The following is a 26,322-nucleotide window of genomic DNA, read 5'->3' as shown; positions in this document are numbered from 1 at the left end:
TAAGCCCTTCTTCCCAGGATCTGGTTTCAAAAATATGGCTTGTCCTCTCCAGACTAGACAATGGAAATGTTCACTGGATGTCCTAAATTCCACTTGGCCCTAATGACAGCAACCCTCAATGTTATAGTAAGACTGATCTAAGTAAGGGCAAGACATTCAAATCATATCACTCATTTGGTCACCTGACTCAACTGGCTTCCAAGTGAAACTGTATGCATATGAGAAACAGCTTGCATCACTCCTAAAGCGATCTGAAATATGCAGCTGAAATCTCATGCTGTCTGGAGGCTATCGCTTACTGTATGGCATTAAACCCTTAGTCCTAAAAACCCCTATGCTTGAAAAAAAGAAAAGCAATTCTTGATCCTTCTCTAGATATGCACCTAGGATATAGAACTAGTTCCTCTCCCTTCCAAAAAGATCTGCACTAACCTATTCTTTGAAGCCTTCAGGAGAAGACTGAAGCATCAGGTAGCTCAAAATTACTTGCATAACTAATTTTCAGGTCCAACTGATCTGCTTCTCTGGGAAGTTATAGCTAATATTTGAATAAAGCCAATGCAAAAATACTGGGTCAGGGTTCACTCAGGTGTTTGTGGCTGTTTACCTTCTTTTCCGCCTTGAACTATATATGTGGCATTTCCTGTTTTGTTGTCCTTGAATTCCCCCTCGTGTCAGTGATGGCAGGCAATTTTCTTGCTGTGATTAGATCTATGTTTTACTTTCACTACTGCATCTTTCCAAGTTCATACTGTGAAGCACTCGTATACCCTCAGGTCTATATCATGCTATATGAAACTGCAAGTAAATAAATAAACATTAGTGCTATCCTTGCTTGAAAGATGTGACAGTTTAACAGTCAGGAATCAGGATTTAAAGGATTGTGACTTGGGCCAAAGATGTCATTAAGAGTTTGGCAGTTATTAAGAGTTTGGCGGTCTTTTGGGAAGACTGCCGCAGTGGCGGCTGCCAAAAGACCGCCATGTTGGCGGTCATCCGACCGCCGCATTGAGGGTTACACTGTAAAGTCCGACAAAAACCAGCCAAATTTCTGAAACTGCCAGGACATTGGAGGACGAAAAGGGTCGGTCCCACCACCAGCACCTCCAGCCTGACAAAAATCCTCCCATCATATTACGATCAACAAATCACGACAGCGGTTCTCCCATGACTGAAAACCATTGGCGGTGCGAACCGTGGCAGTCTCAACTCACATCACACTGAACACAACACCACATTGGATAGTTTGAAAGTCACACACCCGACCCACATCCACATACCCAACACACCTACACACTTCACTATATAACACACCCCTACACAAAACACAATCCTTTGCAACCAAAACACCACACACAGCCACAGAGGAGAAATAACCATCACAGATTTACTACAATAACTATTGCTACCCACACACATTTCAACACGCATACATTACACACCCTTCACAACATAGACAACACACAACAATCGTCATCCACACATATCACAGCACCTACACGTCATCACTTACCTCTGGTACCATTTTCTACTTTTCATACACTACCTCAAGGCCTTTACCACCACTACCATGTCCCCACAAAAACACCCATGTATTACAGATGATGAGTTGAAGGTGATGGTGAACGAAATTGTCAGGGTAGAGCCACACCTGTTCAGCAAACATCAATAGGCAGGAAAATGGAGTTGTGGCAAAGAATAGTCAACAGGGTCAATGCTGTAGGCACCTATCCACGCACAAGGGAGGACATCAGGAAGAGGTGGAACGACCTCTGGGGGAAGGCTTCCAGGCACCAGCTGGCGGTCAGCAAGACTGGCGGTGGACCCTCACCTCCTCCCCCTACTTTCACATCTTGGGAGGAGATGTTCTTGACCATACTGTATCCTGAAGGCATTAAAGGAATACCTGGGGGAGTAGAGTCTGGTAAGTCCCCACAAAATCCATGTCACCCAATTGTTTTGTACTTCATGCTCCCTCACCACCTTACCCAACCTTAATTACCAAACCATTCACCAACCCTTGGAAATGGCATGTGAAGTACTGGGAACTGATAGCACTACACATCCTAGAAGGCAATATCCCACCATTAAGAAAACCTGAACAGTGCACCAAAAGTGAGATGTCATGCTTGTGAAACAAACTACCAATCTAACCCACCATGAATGTCCACTGTGAAACAGTTTATGGCAATGACAGCAATGGAAAGGCCTACTCCTACTATCATTGCAAGCTAAACACAGCTACAGCTGAGTGCCCAATCAAACAGCCCTTAGAAAAAAGATACCTCCGCTACCCCAGCATCACTAACAGCACTCCTGACACACCTGCAGACACTATGCCAACATTCACAGATCCAGCCACCACACTAATTCTACCCACAGACAGCACCACAACAGACCCTCAGACATCTTCTACCCCAGTCACCAGACCCGCAGACATCACAAACCACGGACACTGACACCCCTACATGCAGCACATCCACCATACCTGCAGTCACCACCCCAAAAGACACACACCCATGCACCACAGCATCCCCAGCACCACCGCCCCCCTCAGTCCTGTACACATAAACACCCTCACTCACCAATCCAAAAGAAACCCACCACCCACAAACAAACCTACCACACACACGCACCCACGACACCCACACCGATATGTCAGACAACTACTCCCTCCACTCCCAAACCCCCTTCTAATGATCATCCTTGTGTGTGTAAAAAGGTGTTCCTTTCATGTTTTGACCTTTTCCCTACTTCCCCCCCATGAGACCCCTAAATGATCTATTTCCCTCCACAGGCCCGTCCCTTCCACTTCCAAGGCTGCCCTATCCCCCTGCAAGTACCTATGCCCCTCCCCCTACCAAGAAGTCTACCCCTCCCAAGACAACCCAACCCTCCCCTAAACCGAAACCTAAACCACCCCCTCCAAAGCCCAAGCCCAATGGACCCCCTCCAAAGCCTAAACCCAAATCCCCCCCAATTCCTGATAATCCCTGAGGTGCCTGCCTGCCTCTTTGATGCCCCTACCTGTAGAGGTTACATGGCAGTCGGGAGTCAAGTTCGGGGAATACAGATGTGCACCAGGTGCATTTTCCACTATTTATATTTGGGCTTGCCTTGGGCGTTTTAGTAATGCATATAATTTTTAATACATCTAGGAACAACAAGTTGTTGGTTTTGACATTACATATTTGTCCTGCATTTCTTTTTTGAGGGCATATTTGGGAACGGCTGACATTGTGTGTGAGTATTTGTGTATATGTGGTGCTTGTGCTACCTGTTTTTTCTGGGCAGCATGTGAGGTTGTGTGCAGTGCATTTGTCCCCCAGTGATGGGTGTGTGTTGTGTGATGGGCATGTGTATGTTGGGAACATGTTGTCGTCATGGTATTGGTTGGTGTTTGTGTTGACATGTGTTTGTTGCAGTACTGTCTTGCTTTGTGTGCTTTGTGTGCGTGTTTGGTGCATGGTATGTCAGATATGTTGTGATGTGTGTTTGCTGTGTATGTCGAATGCCGCATTGTATGGTTGTGTGATTGCGTGTGTTCGTTCCCTATTGGTGGTATGCTGTGTTGTATGTGTGATTTGTCACTAAGTAGTGTCCATTGTGGTTGCTTGCCAATGCATCGATGGTGTTGCAGTTGTGGTGTTGTAGTGATGTTTTGTGGGGTTGTGTGTTGTGTGTGACTGTGCCGGTGCTGTGTTTCCGGGAGTCAGTGTGTGTATTTGACATGCATGTGTGTGTGATGGCCGTAGTGTGTGCACTGTGTATGTGCATGTGTGTATGTGGCTGTATGTGAGTGTGCGTGTCAGGTTACGTGTATGTGTGTCGCCCTAGCCCCACGTTCATGATTGGTATGTTGTGTGAGCATACAAACCTTTGCAATTTACAACAGTGACAAGTAAGTGTGTGTACTCACGGCTGCTGTCGTCAGCTTCGGCATTGATCCTGGTGTCTCTGGGCGATTAGGAGCAGCAGGATGGTTCCATGGTGGCCACGGATGAGTATGGCTTCCTGAAGGTGAGTGTCTCCTTTTATGCAGTTCGTTTCCACCTGGGTTTCTGTAGTGGTGCGACTACAGTGGAAACCTTGGCGGTGTGCAACCTCAAAATCTGTCAGATGGAAACATGTTCTCTGCCAGCCTGCAGGTGGCTACCGTCATCCGTGATGCCCGAACAGCAGTGGCGGTGCCGGCTGTGATTTGTCTGTATTCTGTACTGAACACCGCCATGTCATAATTTAGCGGTCTTCTCCGGCAGCCTGTTGGCCGTCGGACTGCCACCGCCAACAAAGCGGACCTGGGACTGCCGAACTCGTAATGAGGCCAATAGTGCCGGAGAAGCGCTAACTTAGGGGGTCATTACGACCCTGGCTGCCGGTGGTAAATTGGCGGTAACACCGCCAACAGGCTGGCGGTGTTCCGCCAGCAATTATGACCGTGGCGGAAAAGCCACGGCCATACCGCCGGCCCCTCCACTTTCCCGCCAGGATTCTGCCTGGCGGTCATAATCCCCAGGGCAGAGGTGCATGCACCGCTGCCCTGGGGATTATGAGTCCCCGACCGCCAGCCTGTCCGTGGCGGTACACACCGCCATTGAAAGGCTGGCGGTAAGGGGACTTGGGGTGCCCCTGGGGGCCCCTGCACTGCCAATGCACTTGGCATGGGCAGTGCAGGGGCCCCCAGGCATAGCCCCGTCACGCATTTCACTACCCGAATTTCGGGCAGTGAAATGCGCGACGGGTGCTACTGCACCCGCTGCACATCAGCATTGCCGCCGGCTCTATTATGAGCCGGCAGCAATGTTGATGTGACATTTCCGCTGGGCCAGCGGACGGTAACACTGTTACCGTCCACTGGCCCAGCGGAAATGTCATAATGGGGAGCCAGGAATACCGCCGGCAATGGCGGTATTCTGTCTCCCGCGGCCTCAGCGGTCTTTTTCCAAGACCGCCGAGGTCGTAATGACCCCCCAAGTCTCTAGCAACCATCTGTTTGCAACTATCTGAAGAGTATCTTGGCAAAATACATAGGGGGTCATTACAACATTGGTGGTAAAAGGCGCTTACCGCCATGCAGAAGACTGCCAATACACCGCCGCAGCAGTGGTATTCCGCCACAGCTATTATGACACACATCTTGGAATCCGCCGAAATTCAGACACCCACACAACACCGCCACACCAAAGGTCAGTGATAAACTGGCGGAAACAAATCCTCCACCTCCACGCCAACAGAAACACGCCCATGGTATTACGACCCACAAATCCACGTGGCGGTCTTTCAACTGCGGTATTCCATTGGCAGTACACACCGCTGCGCTCAAAATACACACACATCTCCAAAACACCGCCACATTGGACAATTACAAATACACACACCTGATACACATACAATCACCACTCCCACACAATCAATACTACATAAAACACACACCCACATCACCCACAAACCCCTACGACCAAAAAATCACGAACGAAGGCCAGAGAGAGAGCACAGAATAGACAACCCCATCACACAGAGGCACACAACTCCATCACCCACACAAAATCCACGCACAAAACACCACACACCACTACACTCACCACACTCATCCCAACATACACCACCCCACACATCACCCACACCACCCCATGTCATGCCAAAGACACCCCCGCTTTTCCGAGGAGGAGCTGAGGATCATGGTGGAGGAAATCGTCCGGGTAGAGCCACAGCTATTTGGCTCACAGGTACAGCACACATCAATAGCCAGGAAGATGGAGTTATGGCGCAGAATAGTGGACAGGGTGAACGCCGTGGGGCAGCACCCAAGAAATAGGGAGGACATCAGGAAGAGGTGGAACGACCTACGGGGGAAGGTGCGTTCAACGGTCTCCAGGCACAACATCGCGGTACAGCGGACTGGCGGCGGACCCCCACCTCCTCCCCCACAACTAACAACATGGGAGGAGCAAGTCTTGACCATCTTGCATCCTGAGGGCCTCGGAGGAGTCGGTGGAGGATGGGACACTGGTAAGTCAAAGCTTAACTATCATATCCCCCACCCTACCTGCATGCTATCACACCCCCCCACCCTCACACCCTCCCCTATCACTCCAAATCCTCACTAATCTACCCATAACACAAACCACCCATCCCAACACCAAGCCCTGCATGACACAACTAAGCATGGACACCCCTCACTAAAGCATGCCCACTGCACATACCCAGAACACCCCCCCAACCATCATCACACAAACCCACACACAGGAATGCTTGCACTGGGGTACACAAACACCCACCCATTGCACACCATTACACACACACATGCAATAATCATGCTCTTATGCCCCTGCAGGAACCCGAAGGACTGTCACCACACCAGAGGGTCCAGACAACACCACTCCACCCCCAGAAGAGGCCCACAGTGACAAGAGCCGCTCTGCCCTACTGGATCCTGATGACCAGCCCGGACCATCGTGGGCCTCGGACAGTCGGTTCCCCTTGCACAGGCACAGCCCAACACCGACCTTCCACCCTCTGGTAACACCAGCACAGCACCCACCCAGCGGGCCCAAACCTCCCTACCCAGGACAGGTCAATCAGCGGTGTGTCCACCACTACAGGGATCCCAGGATAACCCGCCACCCCAACAACAACAGGGACCTGGGGGCAGTGGTAGTGGGCACACGGTCCAGGGGACTGAGGCCCAGGAACACAGGGGAACTGGGAGGGCTGCTGTGCGACAGGGGGTGGACAGGCTAAGGGAACCCACTCTCCACAAGGCCCTATCCTCCATCATGGGAGCATACCACCACTCCCAGGAGACAATGGCGCCTGTCCTGGACAAGTTGCAGGAGACCCTGCGCCTGCAGGACGAACTGTATTTGGGGTTCAGGGAGGAGCTCAGGACCATCAGCTCCGCCCTGGGCACCATCGTACGGGTGCTGAAGGACATACAGCAGACCTTGAGGGACACCGTGGCACTCCAAGGGGCCCCTGACACTAGCCAGGACGATGAACTGCCCACCACCTCCGCCGGTGCTAGTGGACAGGACGCCCCGCCACAGGACCAACACACCAGCACCCCACCCCCTGCAGATGGACAACCACCACGCAAGCGGTCCCTGAGATCCAGGAACAGGACAGAGCAAGATGGCAAGACCCCCGCCAGGAAATGACACCACCCTGATTGTCCTCCCACTGTCCCACTTTCTTACCCCGTCCATACTTAAACTGCACCAGCTCCACTTCCTATGCCCAGATGGGCAGTGCACCTGTGAGACTAATAGACTGGACTCTGCCATGGACATTCCTCCGCCATCACCCATCCTCATTTTACAAACCCCTCACATTTCAGAGCACTTCAATAAACACCCTTGAAACACAAAACAATCTGGAGTCAGTCTGTGATTTAGTAAATATGTATTATCAATGACAGTGTCATAATGGGTTTACCATTGTAAGGCTAACATACCTATGTCACACATCACAAGCCCTTGAAGGATGCAAGCAGTTGACACGTAGGTAACCACACCTGTGAAACCGTAATGGAAGGGTACAACTCAGTTTCCAAATAGTGATTTAAATCGAGAAACAGGATAGAGGTAGACGTGTGAAAGTTAATGTAATGCTAAAAATGAAAATGTTCTCACCTGTGTCTCACTGGAAATATTGCTGTATGACTGACTCCCTGTTGTCGTTGTCTTCTTCCTCAGCTTCATCCTCATCACTGTCCACAGGTTCCACAGACTCCACAGCTACTACAACACCGTCATCTGGATCATCCTCCTGCAGAAAAGGCACCTGGCGTCGCAAAGCCAAATTATGGAGCATGGAGCAGGCGATGATGATGTCGCACACCTTCTTCGGTGAGTAGAATAGGGATCCACCTGTCATATGGAGGCACCTGAACCTGGCCTTCAGGAGGCCGAAGGTGCGTTCGATCACCCTCCTAGTCCGCCCATGGGCCTCATTGTACTGTTCCTCTGCCCTGGTCCTGGGATTCCTCACTGGGGTCAATAGCCAGGAAAGGTTGGGGTAACCAGAGTCCCCCAATAGCCATACACGGTGCCTGTGGAGTTGACTCATCATATCAGGGATGCTGCTATTCCGCAGGATGTAGGCGTCATGCACTGAGCCAGGGAACATAGCATTTACCTGGAGATGTACTGGTCTGCCAAACAGACCATCTGGACATTCATTGAATGATAACTCTTCCTGTTCCTGTACACCTGTTCACTCCTGTGGGGGGGGACCAGAGCTACATGGGTCCCATCAATGGCACTTATGACGTTGGGGATATGTCCAAGGGCATAGAAGTCACCTTTCACTGAAGGCAAATCCTCCACCTGAGGGAAAATGATGTATCTCCTTACGTGTTTCAGCAGGGCAGACAACACTCTGGACAACACGTTGGAAAACATAGGCTGGGACATCCCTGATGCCATGGCCACAGTTGTCTGAAAAGACCCACTTGCAAGGAAATGGAGCACTGACAGCACCTGCACGTCAGGGGGGATTCCAGTCGGATGGCGGATTGGTGACATCAGGTCTGGCTCCAACTGGGTACATAGTTCCTGGATTGTGGCACGGTCAAACCGGTAGGTGACGATGACATGTCTCTCTTCCATTGTCAACAGGTCCACCATTGGTCGGTTCACCGGAGGATTCCGCCATCTTCTCATATGTCCCAGCTGACGGTGCCTACGAAGGACAACAGCGAAGAACCAGTCATTATTCCTCCAGGTATGTACCCACAGTTACACACAAGACTACACCACTCACAAAAAACCCTTCCCGTATGTGTGTTGAGTGTAGGCCTAGCTATGTGTGACGCAGTAGTAAATGAAGCCATGTGGGCCCCTGAAATGGCGGCTGCCTGACCTCTAAACTGGGACAATGGGATTGTGGGGTAACTTCGCTGGCGTTGCACACCTCTTCCCTTGTGCATGTCATGAAGGTCAGCGCCCACCAGAAGAGGGACATTTGGCGTGCCATCGCCAAGGAGGTCCGGACCCTGGGGGCCCACCAGAGACGGGGCACCCACTGCCGTAAGAGATGGGAGGACATTCGCCGCTGCAGCAAGAAGACGGCGGAGGCTCAGCTGGGGATGGCCTCCCAACGTGGGAGGGGTGCCCGTCGCACCATGACCCCCTGATGTTCCGGATCCTGGCGGTGGCCTACCCGGAGTTGGATGGGCGCTTGAGGGCATCACAGCAGACACAAGGGGGTGAGTACAACCTCATTCTGCTGACTTTGCGTGCAGTGGAGGGGTCTGGGTGGGGGAAGAGGGCTGTGGGTGTCCCTAGGCCAGGGCGAGTTAGGTAGGCAAGGCCCCTCCGTAATGTAGGCCATGTGGCACTCTACCCCACCTCAGCAGAGTGCCAAGTCGAAGTACAGTTGTCCCTGTGGCATACATGTGCGCAGATGTCCACCATTGACATGTAGGCCATATCCCAGAAATTGCATGTGCAGAGGGCAGGAGCACGGCGTAATGCAGGGGGCTGCTGCGTCTGTCTTGTCCGCCAACGGTAGCGGTAATACATGCACTAAAACTCTCTTTCTTCTGTCTCCCTCCCTTTTTCTGCTCTCCCTGTCCTTTTGTACATCAGCATCAACATGCGGCGGTACAGTGGCACCGGAGCACAAGGGAGCTGCATCCCACATGGCCATGGAGGGCCACACCACGGACTCTGAATGCACCAGTGGGACGGAGGGCGAGGGGAGCTTCACGTCGGCCACCGGTTTGCCAAGCAGCGACACGGACTTGTTCGCCGATGGGGGCTCCCTTGTGGTGGCAGCACCATCTGTGCCCCCCACCTCTACAGGTACAGCCGCCACCTCCCCTACCAGCCCGCCCTCCCAGCAGCCCCTCAGCGTTCGCCCCATGCCCACTCACCCAGGAGGGTGGGCATCACCTTCGCCCCAGGCACCTCAGGCCCTGCCCCAGTCACCCCTGCTGCCCTCAGTGAGGAGGCCATTGACCTCCTCAGGTCACTCACTGTTGGGCAGTCTACCATTGTGAATGCCATCCAGGGTGTAGAACGAGAGTTGCAACACGGTAATGCATTCCTGGAGGGCATTCATTCTGGTCAGGCTGTCCTTCAGCGAACCCTGCAATCTCTGGCCTCAGCACTGATGGCAGCCATTGTCCCTGTGTCTAGCCTCCCCCCTCCAACTTCCTCCACCCAGACCCAATCTCATGTACCCCAGCCCATCCCAAGCACACCTACAGACCAGCATGCACACAAGTCAACACACACAAGTAGCCCAAGCAAACATAGGCACCACACACACTACACGCACTCACGCAAGCCTCACCCACATACAGACACAGCAACATACATTGCCTCCACTGTGTCCCCCTCCTCTTCTTCTCCCTCCTCCCTCCCAGTCTCGTCTACACACACACCTGCATGCACCACATCTACAGGCACCATGAATCGCACAAGGACACCCAGCACCACAAGCCGCTCACCTGCACTCACCACCTCCACTGCCATTTACACGTCCCCTGTGTCCTCTCCCAGTGTGTCTGTGACGCCCCCTCCCAAAGTACACAAACGCCGGCAATCACTCACCCAAAATCCATCCACCTCACAACAGCCTCCAGTACCTGCACCTGCACCCAAAACACCAAAAGTGACACCTCTGACAACCACCTCCTCTTCCTCCACTCCCGGACCCCCTCCAGCTACCCATCCCAGTGTTCGTCAGAAACTGTCCCTCTGTAAAGTTTACCTTTTTGCCCCAACCCCCCCCTCCAATTCATCAGTCCCATCGTAGTGCCTCAGCCAAAAAGCCTCCAATACCAGTGTTGCCTGTTCAAGGTTTGTGGAGTGCACCGGCCACCAGGGCAGGCAGTAGGACCCGGAGCCAAGGCACTGGCAGCCCACCCCTGTAAAGGCTCTAAAATTGGAGAGTGGACGACGGGACTATGTTAAGACTCCTGGTGGGAAAACAACTGACATGGGTTCCAAGGGGATTGGAGAGTCAGCTGTGACTCCACCAAAGGTGGGGAAGGGCCAGAGGAAGTCTGCCCAGGCTGTTGTGAGTGTCACGGCGGAGAAGTGCGCCATCATTTCCGGCGGTCGAAACACAACCGCCAGCACCGTCGTCACTGGTCCAGAGACCACCGCCAGAGTCACAGCCCAGGAGGGCACAAGTATCGTCACTGGTCCAGAGACCACCCCCGGAGTCACAGCCCAGGAGGGCCCAAGTATCGTCACCGGTCCGGAGACCACCGCCGGAGTCACAGCCCAGGAGGGCCCAAGTATCGTCACCGGTCAGGAGACCACCGCCGGAGTCACAGCCCAGGAGGGCCCAAGTATCAAGTATCGTCACCGGTCAGGAGACCACCGCCGGAGTCACAGCCCAGGAGGGCCCAAGTATCGTCACCGGTCAGGAGACCACCGCCGGAGTCACAGCCCAGGAGGGCCCAAGTATCGTCACCGGTCAGGAGACCACCGCCGGAGTCACAGCCCAGGAGGGCCCAAGTATCGTCACTGGTCCAGAGACCACCGCCGGAGTCAGTGCCCTGGAGGGCCCCGGCTGCCACAGCCCCGCTGGGCAATGATGGAACGTCATGCCACACACCAATGCCCAGTGTAGAGAACGTCATGCCACACGCCAAATGTCCGTATCAGAACCGCCATGTCAAAACACCGCTGAACAGGGCAAAGACCGCCATGGCAAAGCACCGCTGAACAGGGCAAAGACCGCCATGGCAAAGCACCGCTGAACAGGGCAAAGACCGCCATGGCAAAGCACCGCTGAACAGGGCAAAGACCGCCATGGCAAAGCACCGCTGAACAGGGCAAAGACCGCCATGGCAAAGCACCGCTGAACAGTCCGGAACCGCCATGGCAAAGCACCACTGAACAGGGCAAAGACCGCCATGGTAAAGCACCGCTAAACAGGGCAAAGACCGCCATGGCAAAGCACCGCTGAACAGTCCGGAACCGCCATGACAAAGCACCACTGAACAGGGCAAAGACCGCCATGGTAAAGCACCGCTAAACAGGGCAAAGACCGCCATGGCAAAGCACCGCTGAACAGTCCGGAACCGCCATGGCAAAGCACCGCTGAACAGGGCAAAGACCGCAATGGCAAAGCACCGCTGAACAGGGCAAAGACCGCCATTGCAAAGCACCGCTGAACAGTCCGGAACCGCCATGGCAAAGCAACGCTAAACAGGGCAAAGACCGCCATGGCAAAGCACCGCTGAACAGGGCAAAGACCGCCATGGCAAAGCACCGCTGAACAGTCCAGAACCGCCATGGCAAAGCACTGCTGAACAGGGCAAAGACTGCCATGGCAAAGCACCGCTGAACAGGGCAAAGACCGCCATGGCAAAGCACCGCTTAACAGTCTGGAACCGCCATGGCAAAGCACCGCTGAACAGGGCAAAGACAGCCATGTCAAAGCACCGCTGAACAGGGAAAAGACAGCCATGGCAAAGCACCGCTGAACAGTCCAGAACCGCCATGGCAAAGCACCGCTGAACAGGGCAAAGACCGCCATGGCAAAGTACTGCTGAACAGGGCAAAGACCGCCATGGCAAAGCACCGCTGAACAGTCCGGAACCGCCATGGCAAAGCACCGCTGAACAGGGCAAAGACCGCCATGGCAAAGCACCGCTGAACAGGGCAAAGACCACCATGGCAAAGCACCGCTGAACAGGGCAAAGACGGCCATGTCAAGGCACCGCTGAACAGGGCAAAGACCGCCATGTCAAAGCACTGCTGAACAGTCCGGAACCGCCATGGCAAAGCACCGCTGAACAGGGCAAGCACCGGGTAGGAATGAATGGCCCGCCACATCAGGCATCCTTATCCCATGTGCAGCTGGGACAGTGACAAGACAGGAACTTTCACGGGGAGACTCATCCAGTCTGGGCACCAGTCCCCCCCAGTACCAGTATAGACCTGCATCTACTTGAGAGACTGTGGCTTTGCACTCCCCAGGATGGTAGAGTGGGCAACCCACCCACTGTAGAGACTTGAGAGACTGTGGCTTTGCACTCCCCAGGATGGTAGAGTGGGCAACCCACCCACTGTAGAGACTTGAGAGACTGTGGCTTTGCACTCCCCAGGATGGCACAGTGGGCAACCCACCCACTGTAGCGACTTGAGAGACTGTGGCTTTGCACTCCCCAGGATGGTAGAGTGGGCAACCCACCCACTGTAGAGACTTGAGAGACTGTGGCTTTGCACTCCCCAGGATGGTACAGTGGGCAAGCCACCCACTGTAGAGACTTGAGAGACTGTGGCTTTGCACTCCCCAGGATACATCAATGGGCATGGAGCCCCATTGTGGATCTGGCTTTGCAGTCATCCGGCTGAGGTGCCCCCCTTTCCCTTCCCCCTGAGGTGCCTGTAGTATTTCTATCTGATGCCCCGGCTGTGTTCTCTCCGATTGTGGTCAGGTATCCTTTGTGGGCCTCGCTCATGCATTTTTGGACTGTTGGTGCTTGGACATTGTTATTTACATATCTGCACTACTTCTCGTATTGTATATAATTATGACTGATTTTCAAATATTTATCTGTATATTTTTGTATGACATGTATATTGCCACATTACAATGTTTGACCGAATTTCGCATTGTGTTTTCATTCTTCCGGGATGATTGTGGGTTGTTACTGTGATTTTTGTGAATGCATTGGTGTGTATGTTGTAATATGTGAGGGTGGAGGTGGGGGTGTTTGGTGGGTGTCCCCCTAACTTTTGCCACCCTCCTTCCCCGTGTCGTAGGTGCAGTACTCACCGTTGTCTTCGGCGCCTACGTAGCTGTTGGTCGTAGAGGAGCAGAAACACAAGGGAAGGGAGTATTTGGAGTTCCGGCTCCATGGAGTCCTCGTTCCTCTTGGGATGTGTTCAGGTGAGCGTTTTCCCATAGCAAAAGCTGTTTCTGCCGTGTTTTTATCCACGGAGAATCCGCCCCGGAAAAGGTGGCGGATTGGCGGGTTGTAATACTGTGGGCGGTACATTGTCTTCCGCCTGTCTGTTGGCGGTGACTGCCGCGCTGCTTGTTTGCATCACCGTGGCGGGCGGTGTGTTAAAGTGGCTGTCTTTGTTGACGGTTTCCGCCAGGGTCATAATTCCCTTTTTTTGTCCGCCGGCCTGTTTGCGGTATTTCCGCAGCTTTAACACCGTCCGCCAGGGTTGTAATGACCCCTATAGTGCTGTAAAGTGGGGGCCTAAGTTTGAGATGTTTATCAATTATTATGTTTTTCCTAAAGTCTTAAGTACAGTACCTTTAACTTACCATTTCATTCTTAGCATTGAGTTGATGTTTCCATTAATTTGACAAATCTCCACATTAGTGCATGTGCTGCTGACAGAAGTGTTTGGAAACTCAAAGAAGTAATTACTGTGCTGTGTTTCCAATTTCTGCTGTTTACAAAAACTGGGAAGTTTTCATCTTAATGTTTGCCCTGTAGTCAGTAAAAAGAAATGCGCAAACCTCTTATGCATCTGTGCAGCACAAAGAACAGGATCAAGATACGACACCAGGGCAAGTACTATGTATAAGGCCATTTGCCCTGGTCTGTGTCACAGATCAACTTGTCAGTGTGCCCAATTAGAGTTAATGAGTTGCCTCAAGTGCAACCATGAACCTGTGTCAGCCTTATAGAGTGCATTAGTTAAAGACAGACCATCAGTTTGAAGCAGCCAGCCTGTCTTTCACTTTGTAAGTGGCAACACAGCATACCTTTCAAAGAGTGGGGCATATATGACTGTGAAGGTGGGTACAGTGAGTGACTGTACCTTCCTGCAGGGAGATGACTAGGGGACCCATTGGACTGCCTTGGTCCCCTTCCAAGGGTACCATTGGTAGACACGCTGGCTGCATGCCACCACTTTGTCTGAGAGCCAAAGAAAAATGTTCTCAATGTAACCATGGCCCCAGCAGGCAACGGAGGGAACTCCTCCTTGAGACTGCGCCGGTGCAATTTCAGTAATACAGCCCTTTATGTCAAAAGCTGTTGGAGATGTCCTATTTCCCTTTACCCCCTTTGATTGCCGTCCACTTACATGTTCACACAATGTACATGGCAGACAATGGTTGTAGAAGAATATGGAAGAGTTGGATAATACTTTGTCTCCACGCAGCTCTTACAATGTGCCCTGATTGCAAGTGGGTGATCTCTGGCTCTGAGAAATGCATACTCTTTCTTGATTAATAACAATTCATTATACACATATGTCCCTGTCACACTACCATGCCTGCATGGCAGGGTGGTGTAAATCCCAGGGTTCTCAGGGATGCAGAAGAAGGAAGAGCACCCCAAAGTAGTATCTATCAGCTAGTTATTTGTTCTATAAGGCAGTCTTGCCACCAGGGAGGTGCTGCTGCTGTGGTTTGCACTCCTCATTTTCCTGCCATGACCTGGCCGCCCTTTCAGTTAAGGCATGATCCTGCAGATGCTCAGTGAAAGATACATACAGGTGGTAATGTAGATTAGACCTGGGACCAGATAATGTATTTGCTTCTGTCTAAATAGAGAGCTTAGTGCCTGATTTAGAATTTGATATAGAAGTACTCCATCCGCCTTAATAAACCTATCCTAATGCACTACCATAATAGGGAGACAGGTTATCTGTCACGTTTGTGTCTGAGTACCTGTCTGCCAAAATCTATATCAGGCCTTCAGTGTCTATACTCAAAAAACAAGCATGGTTAGTTGAAACAAGTGTTGGCAAAGCAATAGTATTGGCACTGGCTGCCCGCTTTACCAATGCTTGTTTATTTTGTTACACTTCATCACTCCAAGATGGACACCCATCCGCGTGAATCTATGCAGACAAAAAGTCAGCTGTTTTTGAGTGGTTTGTTGTCACACTTTACCCATGCTGCCTAAGCATGTTCATGCATGAGTGGTCATCTTGAAATACTTTTTGCACTAAAGTTTTAGGCACACTGGGCCTCTAGTTTCTAGTATTCAAGTGAAGTTTTTAAGCTGATGTGCACATTGTGCACAAGCAATTTGTTATCACCTCTAGTGGCTGATGTTGGCTAACACATTGCTGCCCCATGCTGCATGCTGTACTAGGTAGAAGCAAAATGTGAACGAGCGACACTACAAGAGACCATTGAAAGAAGATGCTGACAGAAACCCCCTTTATGTAAGTATAGGTATGTACTTTTTAAAGAGTTGTCTTTTCTAAAACTAAGGCCCAGATTTAATAGGTCCTAGCACCTCCTTGCACCATATTAGCTTCATTTTTTATGACGGTAATGTGGCCCAACGAGGCCAAATTCTCAGCGCCATATTTACAAAGTGGCGCAATTGATGAATTGCGCCACTTTGTAACCCCTTGCATAACATTATGCTTGCGCCAGGCATAATGTATGCAAGGGGGGCATTCCCCCATTAGGGAGACTACAAAAAAGAGATTCCACTGTGCCATTTTTAGCAGCTGTTTTTAACCCCTGCACAGAGCAGGCATTAAAAGGGGGCATACCATTGCTCTTAACGGGCCCCTCTGTCCTCTGCAGGATTAGTGCCAAACTTTTGGTGCTAATCCTGCACAGTACATCAATAGCATCAAAAATGTTGATGCTATTGCCCCTACCATGCACCATGTTGCGCAGTATATTAAATACAGAGCACACATGTTGGCGGTAAGGGGGCGCATTGGATGCATCTCCACTTTTCTTAAATTCGGGCCTGAAGGTCTTGGCTAACTCCAGACCTAAATTATTTTATTGATACCATACAAGTCCCACACGTTAGTTATGCAAGGACGGGTACATATGAGTGGGTTTTCTTGAACAAAAACTGCCCAACACAGTCCGTGAAAGAAGGCTAAACGCGAAAGGCTACAGAAAATAGAAAATGTCCGTGTTCGAAACAGTAAGGCCTACATCAAAGAGATTGCACATACTGATTATGAATCATGACCAGTGCTGCCATAAACCTAATGACATACAAGCCACTTAAAGAACAAATCTGCACGTATCCTGAGCAGCCTTTGAGGAGAAGTGGACTCTACATTGGCTAATTAAGAGGAAGTGCTCCCAAGTGTTAAACATCATGCATTCCTTTCCTGGTGGCCTTAAGCTAGCTCGCAACCCCGCACTGAGTGACTTATCCAGGAACCACCGCCCTATCCTGTCGGCTGCTGCGGAGTGTACATTCCCATGGCCATGCCTTTTGAGTGCATATTCCTCTTTCTATGACACTATGCTTGAATTGGTAACATTCACGCAACATAAATAAAACAAAATACAATATATTACGATGTATGTGTTGCATTCTTGATTTTCACTACTGCAGTTTTTTCATTGCTCGGAGCATGTAAATCTGTTAAGAAAATCTTTCCCAGGATTCAGATTTCGATCTCTTTTAGAATTCCTTCCTGGAGTTTGGCAGCGCTGGGCAAAAGGCATTTCCCAGAAGACGGAGGAATAGTACCAGGGACACAACAACAGTAGAGTGACTCATAAAGAAACCACGTCACTAAACAAATGCATGTCTACTGGAGCGCTGCGGTCCACTTCATATCGCCCAAAAAGCCCCCTTAACGCCACCATGTGTGCGCTGTATCTAGGATATGGTGCCGGATGGCGGTAATTATGGAACTAGCGTCAAAATTGTTTACACTAGTTCGGAGCTCTGCAGGATTAGCTTCACAAATGTTGACACTAATCCTGCAAAGCCCGTGGTGCCCCATTTTAAACAATAGGGTGCCTCCTCTTCATGCCTGCTCTGAGCAGGTGTTAAAAGTGGTGAAAAAATGACACACAGAAATCTCTTAGATTTCCTTGCGCCATTTGTTAGGCTCCCTGTAGGAGGCTGGACTGGCTTGTAGTGAGTACCAAGGGGTACTTGCACCTTGCACCAGGCCCAGTTATCCCTTATTAGTGTATAGGGTGTCTAGCAGCTTAGGCTGATAGATAATGGTAGCTTAGCAGAGCAGCTTAGGCTGAACTAGGAGACGTGTGAAGCTACTACAGTACCACAAGTGTCACTTGCACAATATCACAGGAAAACACAATACACAGTTATACTAAAAATAAAGGTACTTTATTTTTATGACAATATGCCAAAGTATCTTAGAGTGTACCCTCAGTGAGAGGATAGGAAATATACACAAGATATATGTACACAATACCAAAAATATGCAGTATAGTCTTAGAAAACAGTGCAAACAATGTATAGTTACAATAGGATGCAATGGGGACAAATAGGGATAGGGGCAACACAAACCATATACTCCAAAAGTGGAATGCGAACCACGAATGGACCCCAAACCTATGTGACCTTGTAGAGGGTCGCTGGGACTATTGGAAAATAGTGAGAGTTAGAAAATTAGCCCTCCCCAAGACCCTGAAAAGTGAGTGCAAAGTGCACTAAAGTTCCCCTAAGGACAAAGAAGTTGTGATAGAGGAATAATGCAGGAAAGACACAAACCAACAATGCAACAACGATGGATTTCCAATCTAGGGTACCTGTGGAACAAGGGGACCAAGTCCAAAAGTCACAAGCAAGTCGGAGATGGGCATATGCCCAGGAAATGCCAGCTTTAGGTGCAAAGAAGCTTCTACTGGACAGAAGAAGCTGAGGTTTCTGCAGGAACGAAAAGGGCTAGAGACTTTCCCTTTGGTGGACGGATCCCTCTCGCCGTGGAGAGTTGTGCAGAAGTGTTTTCCTGCCGAAAGAACGCCAACAAGCCTTGCTAGCTGCAAATCATGCGGTTAGCGTTTTTGGATGCTGCTGTGGCCCAGGAGGAATCAGGAGGTCGCAAATTGGACCAGGAGAGAGAGGGGACGTCGAGCAAGACAAGGAGCCCTCTCAGCAGCAGGTAGCACCCAGAGAAGTGCCAGAAACAGGCACTACAAGGATGCATGAAACGGTGCTCACCCGAAGTTACACAAAGATGTCCCACGTCGCCGGAGACTAACTTAGAAAGTCGTGCAATGCAGATTAGAGTGCCGTGGACCCAGGCTTGGCTGTGCATGAAGGATTTCTGCCGGAAGTGCACAGGGGCCGGAGTAGCTGCAAAAATCGCGGTTCCCAGCAATGCAGTCTAGCGAGGTGAGGGAAGGACTTACCTCCACCAAACTTGGACTGAAGAGTCACTGGACTGTGGGAGTCACTTGGACAGAGTTGCTGGATTCGAGGGACCTCGCTCGTCGTGCTGAGAGGAGACCCAAGGGACCGGTAATGCAGCTTTTTGGTGCCTGCGGTTGCAGGGGGAAGATTCCGTCGACCCACAGGAGATTTCTTCGGAGCCTCTAGTGCACAGAAGAGGCAGACTACCCCCACAGCATGCACCACCAGGAAAACAGTCGAGAAGGCGGCAGGATCAGCGTTACAGAGTTGCAGTAGTCGTCTTAGCTACTTTGTTGCAGGTTTGCAGGCTTCCAGCGCGGTCAGCAGTCGATTCCTTGGCAGAAGGTGAAGAGAGAGATGCAGAGGAACTCGTATGAGCTCTTGCATTCATTATCTAAAGTTTCCCCAGAGACAGAGACCCTAAATAGCCAGAAAAGAGGGTTTGGCTACCTAGGAGAGAGGATAGGCTAGCAACACCTGCAGGAGCCTATCACAAGGAGTCTCTGACGTCACCTGGTGGCACTGGCCACTCAGAGCAGTCCAGTGTGCCAGCAGCACCTCTGTTTCCAAGATGGCAGAGGTCTGGAGCACGCTGGAGGAGCTCTGGACACCTCCCAGGGGAGGTGCAGGTCAGGGGAGTGGTCACTCCCCTTTCCTTTGTCCAGTTTCGCGCCAGAGCAGGGCTAAGGGGTCCCCTGAACCGGTGTAGACTGGCTTATGCAGAATTGGGCACATCTGTGCCCAAGAAAGCATTTCCAGAGGCTGGGGGAGGCTACTCCTCCCCTGCCTTCACACCATTTTCCAAAGGGAGAGGGTGTAACACCCTCTCTCAGAGGAAGTCCTTTGTTCTGCCATCCTGGGACAAGCCTGGCTTGACCCCAGGAGGGCAGAAACCTGTCTGAGGGGTTGGCAGCAGCTGCAGTGAAACCCCAGGAAAGGCAGTTTGGCAGTACCAGGGTCTGTGCTACAGACCACTGGGATCATGGAATTGTGCCAACAATGCCAGGATGGCATAGAGGGGGTAATTCCATGATCTTAGACATGTTACATGGCGATATTCGGAGTTACCATTGTGAAGCTACATATAGGTAGTGACCTATATGTAGTGCACACGTGTAATGGTGTCCCCGCACTCACAAAGTTCAGGGAATTGGTCCTGAACAATGTGGGGGCACCTTGGCTAGTGCCAGGGTGCCCTCACACTAAGTAATTTTGCACCTAACCTTTACCAGGTAAAGGTTAGACATATAGGTGACTTATAAGTTACTTAAGTGTAGTGTAAAATGGCTGTGAAATAACGTGGATGTTATTTCACTCAGGCTGCAGTGGCAGGCCTGTGTAAGAATTGTCAGAGCTCCCTATGGGTGGCAAAAGAAATGCTGCAGCCCATAGGGATCTCCTGGAACCCCAATACCCTGGGTACCTCAGTACCATATACTAGGGAATTATAAGGGTGTTCCAGTAAGCCAATGTAAATTGGTAAAATTGGTCACTAGCCTGTTAGTGACAATTTAGAAAGAAATGAGAGAGCATAACCACTGAGGTTCTGATTAGCAGAGCCTCAGTGAGACAGTTAGTCACTACACAGGTAACACATTCAGGCACACTTATGAGCACTGGGGCCCTGGTGAACAGGGTCCCAGTGACACATACAACTAAAACAACATATATACAGTGAAAAATGGGGGTAACATGCCAGGCAAGATGGTACTTTCCTACACAACCCCCCCCCCCCCAAATGAAGGACAATAAGACTAGCCATGACCTGATGAGTCTTTATTGTCTAAGTGGAAATATCTGGAGAGTCCATCTGCATTGGAGTGGCTACTCCCAGGTCTATGTTCCACTGTATAGTCCATTCCCTGTAGGGATATGGACCACCTCAACAATTTAGGATTTTCACCTTTCATTTGTTTTAGCCAAAGTAGAGGTTTGTGGTCTGTCTGAACAATGAAGTGAGTGCCAAACAGGTATGGCCTCAACTTCTTCAGAGCCCAGACCACAGCAAAGGCCTCCCTCTCTATGGCAGACCAACGCTTTTCTCTAGGGGTCAACCTCCTACTAATAAAAGCAACAGGTTGATCCTGGCCCTCAGAATTAAGTTGTGATAGGACTGCCCCTACTCCTAATTCAGATGCATCAGTTTGGACATAGAATTTTTTAGAGTAACAAGGGCTTTTCAGGACAGGTGCAGAGCACATGGCCTGCTTCAGCTCCTCAAAAGCTTTCTGACAGTTTGCTGTCCATAATACCTTTTTAGGCATTTTCTTGGATGTGAGGTCGTTAAGAGGGGCTGCAATGGAGCCATAGTTCTTAATGAACCTCCTGTAATACCCAGTGAGGCCTAGGAAGGCTCTCACCTGAGTCTGAGTGGTAGGGGGAACGCAATCAATAATTGTTTGGATTTTCCCCTGAAGTGGTGCAATCTGTTCCCCACCAACAAGGTGTCCCAGATAAACCACTTTACCCTGCCCTATCTGGCACTTTGAAGCCTTGATAGTGAGGCCTGCCTTTTGCAGGGCCTCCAAAACTTTCCATAGGTGGACCAGGTGATCATCCCAGCTGGAGCTAAATACAGCTATATCGTCCAAATATGCTGCACTGAAAGCTTCCAGCCCTTGCAGGACTGTATTCACCAACCTCTGAAAAGTGGCAGGTGCATTTTTCAAACCAAAAGGCATTACAGTAAACTGGTAATGGCCTCCAATGGTTGAAAATGCAGTCTTAGGTTTAGCATCTTCTGACAATTTGATCTGCCAATACCCTGCAGTCAAATCAAAAGTGCTTAGATACTTGGCAGATGCCAGTGTATCTATGAGCTCATCTGCCCTGGGTATAGGGTGAGCATCAGTTTTGGTTACCAAGTTGAGACCTCTATAGTCTACACAAAACCGCATTTCCTTCTTTCCATCTTTGGAATGGGGTTTTGGTACAAGTACCACAGGAGAAGCCCATGGACTTTCAGAGTGCTCAACCACTCCTAGTTCTAACATTTTCTGCACCTCTTGCTTTATGCAGTCCCTGACATGGTCAGGCTGCCTATAGATCTTACTTTTGACAGGTAAACTGTCTCCAGTATCTATAGTGTGCTCACACCAAGAAGTGGTACCTGGCACAGTAGAGAAGAGTTCAGAGAATTGATCTAGGAGATTTATGCAATGGTCTTTCTGCTCAGCAGTAAGACAATCAGCCAAAACGACACCTTCCACAAGAGCATCTTGTTCTGTGGAAGAGAAGAGATCAGGTAGAGGATCACTGTCTTCTTCCTGTCTCTCATCAGTTGCCATGAGCAGGGTGAGATCAGCCCTGTCATAGTAGGGTTTCAGGCGGTTTACATGGAGTACCCTAAGGGGACTCCTTGCAGTGCCTAAGTCAACTAAATAGGTGACTTCACCCTTTTTCTCAGCAATTGTGTGGGGACCACTCCATTTATCTTGGAGTGCTCTTGGGGCCACAGGCTCCAAGACCCACACTTTCTGCCCTGGTTGGTACTGAACCAAAACAGCCTTCTGATCATGCCATTGCTTCTGGAGCTCTTGGCTGGCCTGAAGGTTTTTACTGGCCTTTTTCATATACTCAGCCATCCTTGATCTGAGGCCAAGTGCATAGTCCACAATATCCTGCTTAGGAGCTTTTAAAGGTTGTTCCCAACCCTCCTTTACAAGTGTGAGTGGACCCCTAACAGGGTGTCCAAAAAGAAGTTCAAAGGGGCTGAAGCCCACTCCTTTCTGGGGTACCTCCCTGTAGGCAAAAAGGAGGCATGGTAACAGGATATCCCATCTCCTGCGGAGTTTTTCAGGGAGACCCATAATCATGCCTTTGAGAGTTTTGTTAAATCTCTCCACCAGTCCATTTGTTTGTGGATGATAGGGTGTAGTGAACTTGTAAGTTACACCACATTCTTTCCACATTGCCTTTAAGTATGCAGACATGAAATTGCTTCCCCTGTCTGATACTACTTCCTTTGGGAAGCCCACCCTGGAAAATATTCCCAGGAGGGCCTTTGCCACTGCAGGAGCTGTAGTGGTCCTTAAAGGAATAGCTTCAGGATATCTTGTGGCATGGTCCACTACCACCAAGATGAATCTATTGCCTGAAGCAGTAGGAGGGTCAAGGGGGCCAACTATGTCAACCCCTACCCTTTCAAAGGGAACCCCAACCACAGCCAGTGGAATAAGGGGTGCCTTTGGGGTGCCACCTGTCTTGCCACTGGCTTGACAGGTTTCACAGGACTTACAAAAATCTTTTGTGTCCTCAGACATCCTAGGCCAATGAAACAAGGGAACAAGTCTGTCCCAAGTTTTCATTTGTCCCAGATGCCCTGCTAGGGGAATGTTGTGGGCAAGAGTTAGGAGGAACTTTCTGTACTCCTGAGGAATCACTAATCTCCTGGCAGCTCCAGGTTTTGGATCCCTATGCTCAGTGTACAAGAGGTTGTCCTCCCAGTAAACTCTGTGAGAGTCACTGACATCCCCATTAGCCTGTTTGACAGCTCTAATGTGGGACAGGTTTGCTGTGCCACACTCAGCTCCTCCCTGGCAGGCCCCCCTTCACCCAAAAGCTCAGCAGTATCTGCTTCCAGCTCCTCTGGTGTAGGTTCTGCACATGGAGGGAATTCTTCTTCCTCAGAAGTAGAATCCACTGTAGAGGGAGGGATAGTAGGAAGTGGTTTGCTTCTACTAGCCCTAGCTTTAGGGAGCACTTGGTCCATTGTTCCAGGATCCAAGCTTCCCTGACCTTTTTGCTTTTTGGCCTGAGCCCTGGTTAAAGCAAAAATATGCCCTGGGTTGCCCAGCATTGCTGCATGGGCCTCCAACTCCACATCTGACCAAGCTGATGTCTCCAAATCATTTCCTAGTAGACAGTCTACAGGTAAATCTGTGGCTACCACAACTTTCTTTGGACCAGTAACCCCCCCCCCAGTTGAGATTAACAACAGCCATGGGGTGGCTAAGTGTGTTGTTGTGAGCATCGGTTACTTGGTACTGGTGACCAAGTAGGTGTTGTTCAGGGTGGACCAGTTTCTCTATGACCATAGTCACACTGGCACCAGTGTCCCTGTAGGCCTGAACCTCAACACCATTTATTAGGGGTAGCTGCTTGTACTTATCCATATTAAGGGGACAAGCAACTAAGGTGGCTAAATCAATAGCCCCCTCAGAGACTAACACAGCCTCTGAGGCCTCCCTAACAAGGCCAACCCCAACTAAGTTACCAATAGTGAGCCCAGCTACTCCCTTGGATTGGCTATTAGTAGGTTTGCTCCCACCACCACTGCTATTAGTGGGGACACTAGGTGTAGCAGTAGGGGTTGTAGTGGTAGGAGGCTTGGTGCTTTTCTTTGGACAACTGGGATCTGTTGTCCAATGGCCTTTTACTTTACATAAATAGCACCATGGTTTATTTTCTTTGTTTTGATTAAAGGAGGATTTGGACCCACCCCCCCCACCAGAGTGTTTTTGTGGGCCTGATGAAGCCTCATTTTTAGATTTGTCCCCACCCTTGTCAGAGGACTTACCATCCTTCTTTTTGTTGCCATCTTTGTCACCCCCTGTATGAACTTTTCTGTTCACCCTTGTTCTGACCCATTTGTCTGCCTTCTTTCCCAATTCTTGGGGAGAGGTCAGATCAGAGTCCACCAAGTACTGGTGCAACAAATAAGACACACAATTATTAAGAATATGCTCTCTCAGGATCAAGTTATACAGGCTGTCATAATCAGTAACTTTACTGCCATGTAACCACCCCTCCAAGGCCTTCACTGAATGGTCAATGAAATCAACCCAGTCTTGTGAAGACTCCTTTTTGGTCTTTCTGAACTTTATCCTGTACTGTTCAGTGGTTAAGCCATAACCATCCAGGAGTGCATTCTTAAGTACTGTAAAATTATTGGCATCACTTTCTTTCACAGTAAGGAGCCTATCCCTACCTTTTCCACTAAATGATAGCCATAGGATAGCAGCCCACTGCCTTTGAGGGACATCCTGTACAACACAGGCCCTCTCAAGTGCAGCAAACCACTTGTTAATGTCATCCCCCTCCTTATAAGGGGGAACTATCTTGTGCAGATTCCTGGAATCATGCTATTTTACAGGATGACTATGGGGAATACTGCTGCTGCCACCATGGGTTTCTAAACCCAACTTCTGTCTTTCCTTCTCTAATTCTAAAGACTGCCTATCCAAATCCAGCTGCTGCTTTTTAAGCTTCAGTCTGGTTTGTTCCACCCTCAACTTATTGAGTTCCCTTTCTAACAATCTGTCACCAGGGTTGGTGGGAGGGACATTTCTAGATACAGAGGTATGATGGGAATGAACAGAAGGAGACCTGTCCCTTACAGAGGGCACCCTAACAGCTTGGCTGACAGTGTAATGTGAGAGCACATCATCTGTATGATGTGACTCCACCTCAGTACCAACTATGCTAGACTGTCTTGTAATGGGAAGGCTAAGAAGTTTCTTTCCTGAACCTTTTCCTGGGCGAGTCCCTGGATCAGATTGAGAACCATTAGCTACTTTTTCAACAGATGGGGCACTTTTAGCCTTATCCTGTTCTCTAAGCATATTAAGTAACAGTTCCAAGGAAGGATTCTTCCCTACACTCAAACCTCTCTCTATGCAGAGACTCCTTGCTCCTTTCCAGCTAAGGTGATCATATGCAATCTTAGACAGGTCAACATTTTGGCCTGTGCCAGACATTTTTAGAGAGAGTTAAAGTGATAGAAAAAGAGAAAAAAGTTTGTCAGAGCTTTTAGAAAGACAGAGAAAAAAACTTTAAAAACTTTTTAGAACTTTTTAGAAAGTTTAGAAGTACTTTTCAGCACTTAGAAAAGAGTGAAAAGAGGAAATGCAAAACTTTTTGGCTATGTGTATATACACTGACCTTGTTTTGTATATTTTTCTCTTATGAAAAGTACAATGACAAGAGTGGTAAGTAGTCTCAAAGCACTTATCCCACCGCTGCACAACCAATGTAGGAGGCTGGACTGGCTTGTAGTGAGTACCAAGGGGTACTTGCACCTTGCACCAGGCCCAGTTATCCCTTATTAGTGTATAGGGTGTCTAGCAGCTTAGGCTGATAGATAATGGTAGCTTAGCAGAGCAGCTTAGGCTGAACTAGGAGACGTGTGAAGCTACTACAGTACCACAAGTGTCACTTGCACAATATCATAAGAAAACACAATACACAGTTATACTAAAAATAAAGGTACTTTATTTTTATGACAATATGCCAAAGTATCTTAGAGTGTACCCTCAGTGAGAGGATAGGAAATATACACA

Source organism: Pleurodeles waltl, chromosome 4_1 (assembly GCF_031143425.1).
Source record: "Pleurodeles waltl isolate 20211129_DDA chromosome 4_1, aPleWal1.hap1.20221129, whole genome shotgun sequence".
In the NCBI taxonomy this organism is placed as follows: domain Eukaryota; kingdom Metazoa; phylum Chordata; class Amphibia; order Caudata; family Salamandridae; genus Pleurodeles; species Pleurodeles waltl.
Note: the sequence above shows the minus strand (reverse complement) of the source record.